We start from the raw sequence: 12,859 nt of genomic DNA on the forward strand, positions 1-12,859 counted from the left end.
TGGTAAAGCACCGCTGAACAGTCCAGAACCGCCATGGCATAGCACCGCTAAACAGTCCAGACACCGCCATGGCAAAGCACCGCTGAACAGTCCAGAACCGCCATGGCAAAGCACCGCTGAACAGGGCATGCACCGGGGAAGAATGAAAAGGCCGCCACATCAAGCATCGTTATCCCATGTGCAGGTGGGGCAGTGAAGGGACAGGAACTTCCACGGGGAGACTAATCCAGTCTGGGCACCAGTCCCCCTCCAGAACCAGTGGAGGCTGTTATCTACTTTGGAAACTGTGGCTTTGCACTCCCCATGATGGAACAGTGGGCAAGCCACCCACTCTTTAGACTTGAGAGACTGTGGCTTTGCACTCCCCAGGATGGTACAGTGGGCAAGCCACCCACTGTAGAGACTTGAGAGACTGTGGCTTTGCACTCCCCAGGATGGTACAGTGGGCAAGCCACCCAATGTAGAGACTTGAGAGACTGTGGCTTTGCACTCCCCAGGATGGAACAGTGGGCAAGCCACCCACTGTAGAGACTTGAGAGACTGTGGCTTTGCACTCCCCAGGATGGTCCAGTGGGCAAGCCACCCACTGTAGAGACTTGAGAGACTGTGGCTTTGCACTCCCCAGGATGGAACAGTGGGCAAGCCACCCACTGTAGAGAGTTGAGAGACTGTGGCTTTGCACTCCCCAGGATACATCAATGGGCATGGAGCCCCGTCGTGGATCTGGCTTTGCACTCCTCCGGCTGAGGTGCCCCTCCTTCCCTTCCCCCTGAGGTGCCTGTAGTATTTCTATCTGATGCCCCGGCAGTGTTCTCTCCGTGTGTGGACAGATATCTTTTGTGGGCCTCGCCCACTCATTTTTGGACTAGTGGTGGATGGACATTTATATGTACATATCTGCACTACTTCTCGTAATGTATATACTTTTGTATGATTTTCTAATATATCTGTATATTTTTGAGACATGTATATTGACACATTACAATGTTTGGACTGATTTCGTTTTTTCTTTGCATTCTTCCGGGGGGGTTGTGGGTTGTTACTGTGATTGTAGTGAATGCATTGGTGTGTGTGTTGTAATATGCGAGGGTGGGATGGGGGTGGGGGTGTTGCGTGTGTGTCCCCCTAAATTTTGCCTCCCCTATGTCATAGGTGCAGTACTCACCGTTGTCGGCGCAGGCGTTGCTCTTCGTAGATGAGTAGGAATACAAGGGCCGGTAGGATTTGGAGTTCCGGCTCCATGGAGTCCTCCTTCCTCGTGGGATGTGTTCAGGTGAGCGTTTTCCCATTGCAGTAACTGTTTCCGCCGTGTTTTTATCGACGGTGAATCCGCCCTGGAAAAGGTGGCGGATTAGCGGGTTGTGATACTATGGGCGGTACATTGTCTTTCGCCTGTCTGTTGGCGGTGACCGCCGCGCTACTTGTCTGTACCGCCGTGGCGGGCGGTGTGTTAAAGTGGCTGTCTTTGTTGGCAGTTTCCGCCAGGGTCATGATTCCCTTTTTTGGTCCGCCGGCCTGTTTGCAGTATTACCGCACCTTTAACACCGTCCGCCAGGGTTGTAATGACCCCCTATGTGTATATTTCTAGTTATGTATAGTTCTTCAGAAAATATGTATTGCTACTATGACATAACAATAAAATACACACACACTCTTTAAAACTGTTTGACTAAGTATATTTTACCCATGGTTCTAATTATGTATTGTATATCCATATGTGTGTGTATTCATGTGTGTTTGTATGTGTGTATATATATATATATATATTTATGTATGTATGTGTATATGTTGTTTCTGTGCTTGGCATGTTCGTGGGTCATTGCATGGCTCCTGGGTGGGTTGTTATACTAGATATCTATGAATTCCTGCTCTCATCTTATGACACTTACCTACCAATCATCATATGTCATGTCTCTATCAAACTATCCTCCATTCTCACTCTGACTCTTCCCAAATCCTTTCTACTACTTTCATCTCCTAAATAACTCTGCCTATGCTCTTCCCTCCGCTTCCACATCTAACTCACCAAACTTCACTCTACTACTGTGACCTCCCACACAACCCTACTAAATTCTCCTGCATTTATCTCACCCTGCTACTATGCTCTCCCTAACCCTTCCACATACACTTCCCTCCTCCATCCCCCTTTACACATCCCAAGCCTTTGGGTTGAGTAAATGAAGGATATACTCCCAATTAACACTTCTGGATTTCTTTCCTCCTCCACCCCTCCATTACTCCAGTCAATCTAACTAACAAACTCTCATATCCGCGGCTCAAATTAACTCATAATAATACTAAAACTGTGCTCATTATTTCCCGATACTAATCCATCACTAATTCTTGTTGGGTTCCAGAGTAGCGTGCTACTCACCGAAAAGTGCTTCGACGCGTCGTCAGGGGCAGTAAGTGCTATATAAATACGATTACAATACAATACAATACAATTACATTAAACAATGTTGCATTAGCAAGTACATCATCTCCTAGCAAGCAGTTATCATGAGAAAGATTTTAGCTACAAGCACTTGGTTAGCACAGTGAAAAATCACAATTTAATTCTCTAGACAGCCATGTTATAAGTTGATTAAGAAATGCAGCTTGACATGAAGCCGTGTAACTAGGCCAAGACCTCGTTAAGTTAAGGCCAACAATTAATAAAGCCAATACATAATGCATAACCCTTAATATGATATATTGCTACATTAATCAAACATAAACTCAATATTTCATATTAATACGCCATTAATAAGTACACTTCGTGAACATTGTTGGCCACTCTGGTGGGTGCACCTACAAATGTGTGCATTACTTTTCTCAATATTAATATATTTTCTATGCAAATTCAGCACTTGGAATACATGAATAATCATTCATAATTACATTGACAAACTCAGCGTTAACACCACCACCACAACACGGCCCACAAAGGCAACGCAGAAGGCAGGAGAGGGTCTTTAGAACCAGGACAACCCTCCTTGGCCTCAGGGCCCAGGACATCATAAGGACCTACAGACTGAACCAGCAAGCCATACTTCACCTGCTGCACCACATTGAGCCACAAATCACAGCAAGCCTGCAGACCCCACACAACATACCACCTGTGTCAAAGCTGCTAGCTGTCCTGCACATACTGGCAAGGGGCTCATTCCAAACAACGGGTGCCCTGGTTGCCGGTGTCTCACAGCTGTCATTCTCTGCGTTCCTCCCAAAGGTGTTAGACGCTATAATCTCCCTGACACCCCGTCACATCAGCTTCCCCAACACCCAGCAAAAGCAGCAGGAGACAAAACAGGGGTTCTACCAAATCCACGGCTTCCCGCATGTGCTTGGTGCAGTTGACTGCACCCATGCCTGACTCGTACCAGATGCAGCAACTGAGCACTTATACCAGAATCGCAAGCACACACATTCCATTAATGTGCAAGGCATGGTGGACCACCAGGGACTATTCATAAACATTTTTGCCAAGTATCCTGGAAGTGTCCATGACACCTTTATATTCCATCACAGCAGGATCAATGAACAATTCCACAATGGACAATATGGACATGGCCTAATTGTGACTAAGTCAATAAACCTAGCAATATACACACAACACACCAACCCTGTAGGACACACAAGACATACACTACTACATTAACACATGGCCAGAGTAACACAGATGTGCAGGTAACAACACATATGCACGATACTGTAGTACAGCACAATCAGTGCACACTACAAACACATACACCCACATCTATGTAAGACACCCACAACTTGACAGGCACACCACGTGAAGTACAGGTGCAGATATGTACCCTTTGCTAACAGAAGAACTACACAGACCAATACAAGAGCCCACAGGTTGCCTACTACGTACACTTCACACACAGTACACCAAACAAAGAATAGCACAGCCATGTCAATGTCTCATATAGGCACAGATCCCTCAAATAATGCTGTGCAAGTCACTGTCAGAACAAACATCAAATGCCAGACAACTGCTGCCTATACCAACTACATCTCATCAACACAAACCTGACTTACCTGTAGTGTGCATAGACATCTGCCTGACGCATTGGCTTACACACATAGGAATACAAGATCAATGCCCATCGCATACCATGTGCCGGATGTGTGATAAGTGGCACCAAGTCTATTGTAGTGCCACCTCACATGCACCACTTACTGACCCACAACATGGCCCACCATGTCAGACAGTGCAGATCATGAATGCCATAGTGGAACCCCTTTAGGAGAATACAGGACATCACTGACCTCACATGCACTGTGCCAAGGGACACATTTGCTAAGTAGCTGAGCTCCATCCCATAGCCTGCACTGTGCATGTGTTGACAGTATAAATCCTGAATCATGTGTTGGAAGATAGGAGAAACACTAGTAGTTAAGTTGATTCTCCTGAAACAATGGGATACACACCCTTGGCACATGATGGCTGCCACAGACATTAGCTGCCACTCAGGATCACCAAGGGACCAATGTAATAGCCCAGTGCCATTGTCATGGCCTGCACTATATTTACAACTTGGCATTTTTTTATGACTTGCACCCTCCCATGCAGTATGTAGCGTGGAAGGGGCATGCAATGTGTGTTGCTGCAGGTCTGTCACCGCAAGATTCATAGCATGATGATGCTAGCTCACATGTAGGTGTCACCTAAAACCTGAGGCAGTACCAACATCAAACACCACCCCAGGGGTGCTGTTTGCAGGTTGCAATAAGGAAGTAGACTGTGCTTTGAACTCATATGAATGTGCCACCAATGCATGCTGCATACTTCTGCACACACAGAAAGAGCCAATTGTCCATCAAAACAGCATATGAATAGGGCAGTGTCCCTTCCTGCACAGATACATCCACCTCCACAGGGCAGCTAGCCAAGTACCCTGGTGCAAGGTTGGTAGTGTAGGTGCACGTCTGCATATGACCTACTGGTGCATGGGACAACAAAGGGTTGCCTAGTAACATGTCAAACTTGGGGCATTCTTGCATAGTCAAAATGTTGCAGGACAGTGCTGCCAATGTTGGGGATGTGTTGTGCATTGTTACTAACCCATTTCAGTGGTCCTCAGTGTCGCACATCATCTGCAATGACACATGTCAAAATAGATGGGATGTCCAGGCTCTTTAGTGCTACCATATTGCTACCACATCTGACCTCATTGTGTTGTGAGGATGTGTCATGCCCCTCTAGTGATAGCACACTGATACAAAGGTGCACTACAAAACGCATGGTACATACATACTAACCATCAGTTAGGAATCCAAATCATATGTCCCAGGTCCTTGAGCCAAACTCAAGATTGTCATGTCCAACAACCCACTGCTTAGAAGACCTTACCAAGGTCAGGAACTCACACCATACCACAAACATAGATGAGTCACAACCAATGCAAAATATCAACTGCCATGCTACATGGCAAACCTGTTGCAAGCCTTAACAACAACTTACTCTTTTAATCTTTTGCAGCCAATCAGAGTTATGGCATACAGCCAGGGATAATGACTCCATTTCCCAACCCAAGCACAGCAGCAGAGCGTGCATATAATGAGGGACATCAGAATACACGGAATATTGTGGATTGGACGTTTGGCATCCTGAAGTCAAGATTCAGGTGCCTGAACATCACAGGAGGCAGCCTCCTAAGAGCCTCACATAGTCTGCAAGATCATAATGACATGTGCTATCCTGCACAACATATGTGTGCGGATGAATGTCCCCTTGTATGAGCAGGTTGATGACCTGCCTGAGGAGGAGGATGGTGGTGAAGAAAATGAGGGGGAACAGCACAATACAGCTGCTGGGATACGCCGCAGACAGCACATAGTTGATAACTTCTTCACTTAAAAATCACAACTCATCTTGTACATTTTGTTAATAAACACCTCATTTATTCAAACAATCCTGCTTTGGCCTTTTAAATCTCCACAACATATTCCTTAGGATTATGAGTCTAACCCCAGGGAGCATGTTACCAAATACTAATCTGAAAAGTACTGTTTCAGCATCACATGTGATGCATAAGATTGTACTGCTACCATCACACGCATCACAAATAGCCTCATCAGTTGAATGTGACAACTGAAGGACACAATCTATGGTCTACAACATATGAATTACATCCACGTTGCCAACTTAATAGCTAATAGCTCATCAAACATAACATGTCCCTGTAGGAGGTAAACAAGGGGCCCACACATGAGGCAGTGGATGTCAAAACTTAGAAAGACAGTAACGTTGGAACAGACCACTGTCACAACTCAGTGTGAGAGTTGCAATGGCTGCATGGAGCATCTGTGACAAGGGGGAACATCAGTGGTAACAATGGTCATCATGATTAGCCCAATTATGACAAACAATGGAAGAATTTGGGCCTGCGCAGTACATCCATGGTAATCAGTACTGCCACTGCCATGGGGCCCAATCCTGACACAGGGTACACATGACCTCACACTTTGTACAGACACGTCTGTGGAATGCACATCAGAATGGATGAGAACATATGCAGCTAGGGCTGCAGGTCCACCATACAAAAACAAGAACCATTGCTAAATGTAATGTAATGAGTTTAATCAAACAATTGTGGACAAAACATAATCTGGGTGGAATGTAGGCAGAGTGTGTCAATCACAGTATGTACCAAAGATGTACACATGTCAGACATATGTGTAGTCCACACACAAGTCACCATAAACTCAAAATCTACATACGGAGACAGTTATCGGGTAACATTTCCTAGGTAGCATTGATTAGCCATCATCAACAATGCCTGAGCTGTGTATGTTGTCTTAAATGTTATGCTCTGTAAGACTTCTACACACATCACATAAGTAAACACAATTCACAATCACAAACCAGAACTATTGCATTGTACTGATTGCCATACATATGTGGATACACTGTTGTCACACATGCATACATATGGATGACGTTCAACTATTTGCATGCTGTTGACTCTGTAACACACACATCAGTGTAACAGACCAATCACACCCTCATCACATTGTTTCATGGTCTGCCACATGTGGCCATACACAATATGCCACACTGCAGCATAGCCCATTTCATTTGTATGTTGATACACAGTGCATCCATAGACAATGGAACAAAATCACACAATCAGGAATTGAGTCAAACAAATTAACGTGAATGCATCTAAAACATCCGCAAATGCAAAGTATTTGACATGTGGGCCCTTAGTGTGAATTTCACCTTCACACTCTTCTCAATACTGATTTTCAGTGAATTCGACTCAGAAAGGTATTGCGTCAATAAAAACGACAGACGGACATCATGTGTCCAAAATACTCACGCAAATATCACATGCGTCATATAAATACACGCATAACAGAAAATTTGATGCACAGAGGAAGGAAGCGATGTAATAGGAAATCCTATTTACAAGCATGGTACAGTGGGTGTACTTTCAGTTTCTCTTTACAGTCTGTGCCTCTTTTGACTGTTTGGTTGTGTTCTGGAGTTGGTGGTGTGATTTTCCTGCGTTTTGTGTCTTGTGGTGTACCCCCTGTCGTGTTTTTTCAATTTTTGTCTGTACTTTGTCCCAGTGTCTGTAAATTTGTGTGTTTTTTTATGTATATTTGTACTTGTACTATGGGGTGTCTGTCTGGGATAGTTGTTAAGTTGGGTTAGTTGGGATTAGGTATTGGGCCTTAAGTTTCCTTTATATTCTTTTTTTTTTACTTTAACACTTGTGGTCAACCCATACTTGGATAATATGTCTGGTAGGGGGAGTCTGACCAGGATGGGAGAGGAGGAGTTGGGTGGCTTTGTGCGGCTGGAAGCCCACTACCTGCTGTTGATGTTGGAGATGGGGGGCTGGGTAATACAAGGGTACTGGGCCGAGACGAGGCGGCTGTGGTGGAGCAAGGTGCTCCACCACCTGAAGAGGGGATTTCGAAGCACCATGAATGAGCACCAGCTGAAGCATAGCTGGGCAGATCTCGTGGCCAGGGAGCAGGATCTGTTTGATCATCTTGCTGTGGTGATCGGTGGCCCTGTTGGTGAGTCTCCCATTGGCATTCTATTTACTGTTCACCGCTCTTGAATGACAGTAGCAGATGTGTTTGAGTGCAGCATGCACTGCTTGTGGACCGTTGATTGAAACCAGAATGAAGTGTAACTGCACCAGTCTAGACATGGAGTTCACATGTACTACCATTATACCAATGTAGGTCAGATGTCTGGTGAGTCATGCACAACCAGTCACACATTTCAGGGGCCATGGCGTCACCCGTGCCCCGGCATAGTGTCATGTATGATATGGCAAGACACCACCAGCCTACCATATTTAACTGAATTGTGTCAACGCAGTAGGGCAATGCAGGTATAGTGCTACATTGTCATCATTTCACACGCATGATCCCTGCCATCATGTTAGCAAAGGGGGCTTACCCACATAAGGGGCAATGTAAATGAGGCATTTGATACCATCATACAACTTTGCCACATCAGTCATGGATTACTCAACACATGATCATTGCATACTAATAATCGATCCGCAGGTCCATCACAAAGTGCCACTGGGTGCCTTGCAGGACAAGCTTGAATACCTGAGTCAATTGTCTTGCAAAGCACCAGGGTAGTGTCATGTACTTGTCACCCAACTCCCCCTCATACCATGGAGTTCCATCTTCTATAGATCGGCCACATATGGTTGTTGCAGGGTGCAGCACTACATGAGTCTCAGGCTCAGTGTAAGTGTGCAGATGTGTGGCTTTCACTCACCTAAATGTCAGTGTCATCGTGAGTTTGTAGTGGTGTGTCTGTTGCACTGTTTTACACCAGGATATCTTATTCACTTCTCTAAAATAGTACACACTGTAATATGTTGTCCACTAGTAGTGACAGTGATATGACACTAAGCATGGTTTTCCATCCATATCTTACAGGTGGACCTGCCCACTACACCATTGGCGAAGTGGCAAGATTTGAGGACCCAGATGTATCCAGAAAGTGTGATCATATGTGTCCTGTGAAGTAATCCAGGGTTTGGTGTAATTGAGTCATGTGTGTTGCACACAATTCTAGATGTGATAAGCTGTCAAATGATAAGATATCAAAGTAGGATGGATGATGACATTGTGTCCCATTTAAAGGTTGCCCATGCATGAGCAGAGAGTCATATCTTGTGAGGCTTATTGTGCTCAATGGGCAGCATCGTGTAAACAAGGTGATGACAAACCATATGTAGGGCCATATGTGACTAAGAAGTGCAACGCTGTGAGAATATTGGCACTGGGACTCTCCGTCATTCTCACAACACAGTGATGCACCATTTTGAACCCAATTTGGTGCATCCCTGTATTGTAATGTATATGTAGGTCTAGGTGGGCAATTGTACCCTAGCATAGCTCTCCATATTTTGCACTCCATTTATGTAACACTTCTGTGGAATGTAATAGGCATGCATGCAGGTCAAGGCCAGACGTGTGCTGCCATGGATATGGGTGTGTAAGGAATTGTCTTGGCAGATCAGTCATTGATGGGTGTCTACACCTGGACACATGAATGTAGATATGATAGACTTATGGATACCAGCATCCTAGTTGGCAGCCCTCTTAACATATGGTCCATTCCCTGGCTTCATGTATGAGTGGGCATGCCTTGGTGGATGACCAGGACAGTTGAGATGATGTATTGCATGGCCATTCCCCCTTAGGCACAGGGGGAGAGGAACAACACATTTGTAAGTAGATGTCATGCTCACAGTGTAGGTGACAGTCATATTGATCAGGCTTGCATGTGTACCTATCAACATTAACCCCTTATGATTACCAACTGCATCCCATACTCCCAATAACATATTCAAGTTACTGGTGATGTATGGTTGAAAATTGACACAGATGAGGGATTTTGGGCCTGATCTATGTGAAGTTGACACTGCCTTTGCATTATTACACATGGCACAAAGTCAATGCACACCTAATTTGGTTTGTTCCCTAATCTTGTTGTGTGTCGCTTTGGTGTTAATGAAATGATGCTAAGGGAGCGTTGTTGTTGCATTTATCAGGGCCATTGTCTTTTCCGGAATGTGAGTTGGAGTGCATGTTCAATTAGATGTAGAGTGTAAACTAATAATCTGTACATACTTCACACAATGCTGACATTGATGGTTGCCTGTCTCAATTTACAGCTGCCAACATGAACAATGAGGAACTGCAGGTATTCCAGAAGAGGGCAGTCCACTATAGACATATCCTGGGAGTGGAATCTGAGTTCGGGAGGATGGCACACCACTATTGCAGAGAGAGATCCACTGGGGAATGGCGGGCATTCACCCAGAGGGGTCACATTCTGGCAGTGACCACACAGAGAAGGCCAAGCTCCACAGCTGTGCAGGGGTGCACAGCTGCCACCACTACTACAGCCCCAGCTGAAACACCGTTCACGTCTGTACCACAGCCTGCACCACCTGCTACCATCATCAGAAAATGATCCAAGATTTACAGAGGGACGTGGCACTGGTCCTGAAAAGGTCGGACAGTTTGGAGAAGGAGGTGGCAGCAAACACTTAAAGACTTAAGTTCATAAAAAAAAAAACCTCAAGAAGGCAAAGCTTTAATTGGCTTTGGAACTGTCAATCCCAGTTCTGTCCCCTCCCTCCTCATTTTTTAAAATGTTTTATAGTGGGTTTAGGGGGTTAGTGTCAGGTTAGATTAGGTTAGTAGTTTAGTTAGGATAAGTGGGTTTTCTACTTTTTACATGTTACTTTGTGGGTGGGTGCGGGGTAATATTGGGGCATATATGTGTTGGAAAAAAAATAGAAAAAATAAAAAAAACAAAAAATATATATTTGTTTACATATAGTTACTATATGTGTAGTTTAGTATATGTTGTCCTGCATGTGCCTCGTAATATAAGAGGGTGGGGGGGTAATGTTTAGAGTGTGTTGTTAAATGTGTTAGGTAAGTTTAGTATAGGGTAGTTAGGGTCAGTTGTTGGTTAAGAATAGTTAGGATAGGGATTTTAATTCTTACTAGTTTAGTTTCATTCTTATTAAAATTCTTTGGTTACTCCCTTACTTCATGTGTTATATGCTTGGGTCTCACGGTCTTCCCATGAGTGATCAGTGAAAATTGTGTGTTGGCATGGGATTCTGTCCTGCCTCCAAATCCCTCTCTTGACATGTTCATCACCTGTTTACAACTGAGCTGTCACATTGGCAGCTACACCACATCTACTTGTCTATGCATCTGCCATCAGTGTACCCACCTCTCAAGGTGACTATGTTAACTTTGTATTGGACAGGTAGGTGTGGCAATTCAGCTGTCATTCTTTGGGTCCTGTGTAGGAATTTTGGGCACTGTGGGACATCTGACAACAGCCTACATTTTAAATCTATCATGCTAAACTGACCAGTGTCAATTACAGATGAGGTTAAGTACCTCTGTTTCACACCAATGTGTTCTACTGGTACTCCCAGCTGACAATATTGCCCGAGAACTGTTTTACAGCCATTCCTGCCATATGTAGTGGGTGAAGCATACATGTGTTCAGCATTTTTGACATACTCAGTGAATTGCTTGTAGGGGATGAGACCAGCATTGTCGTTCATCATGTAGGAACCTTGTGCGTAGATATATGCCACCATATTCATGCACTCTTGTACTGACAATCTGTGATTAAAGACATGTTACACACATCACAATTCCTAAGCATAGTAGATTTGTCACAATACACAAAGCCATGCTGGTTGTGTAGGTGGTGTTTATTTCAAATGTCGTAGTGCAATATTTACAGTGTCCAGGTCTGTGACCCCATTTGTGAAATCCATACAATTGTGACACAACACAAGCCCAGGGTTGAGGTACATGTCATGGGACATGCTTGGGTAAAGTGTTGTTCAGTGCAGGGGAACATGCATTGCCATTTGAAAAGTGAGAGACAATTGCAGTCCATAGCAGAGAGGTCAACAGTGTGTTAGTGAAAAGTGCATATCTCCAACTATGCTAACACTGGCATGATGTCAAGATCAGGACAAAGGAAAACACTGCCCATGTGGCATGGGCTGGTGCTACCAGGAACTCCTTCGGGTGAGGATGATAGGTTCCACATCTTCATCCTCCGATGTGTGTTTTGTCTCTTCTGCCCTTGATGGTGGTAGTGGGAAGGTAGAGGGGGCCACACACACTTCAGTGGTTGGAGATGTGGACTCCCAATTTCCGGCATCTGCCATCTGTGGAACAACATATGGCATCACTACAGCAAGGAGGAACTGCTGATTTTTTAGAATAGCTGCAACATCCCTGTGGTAGGCAGCCATATCTGCCCTGAGGGAGGCCACGTCCCGATGCATGGAGTCCATCTTGTTCTCAAGCACTCTGATACCAGTTTGGGAGGGTGTGCCTCGTTTGGCTGCAGTCTGTTCAGTGGCCGTAACGATGCTGTTCTGCTTTCCTGCTCTTATCTCATAACAGAGCTTACAGAACCTCTCTGGAATGCACTTCTGAGTTTAAAGAAGACATTTATTGTTATTATTTCTTCACCACGAGGTTCCTGAGAGACAAAATCAGTAGATTGGCAGCACACGTTCAAAAGTAGTCGTAGCAATGAAAGCAAAATATATCAAAGTACTTATCAGTTGCAATGTACACAGCAAATACATGTGAATATATTATAGCATAACTTCAAAGCAAAGCATAAAAGTCAAAATTGCATCACCGTAGGGCCTATAACTGCTTCATCTTTCTGAGGTCTGCAAGTTGATGACTCCGGTTCAACTGCGAGAAAGAGATTTTCTACCCAAACGGGAGACAGGCAACTGACGTCTAGTTCCTGTCTGAAGTCAAGATAGATTCAATCTAACCCTGCTGTAGTCCAGAGTCATCCTTA

Source organism: Pleurodeles waltl, chromosome 11, assembly GCF_031143425.1.
Source record: "Pleurodeles waltl isolate 20211129_DDA chromosome 11, aPleWal1.hap1.20221129, whole genome shotgun sequence".
NCBI lineage: Eukaryota > Metazoa > Chordata > Amphibia > Caudata > Salamandridae > Pleurodeles > Pleurodeles waltl.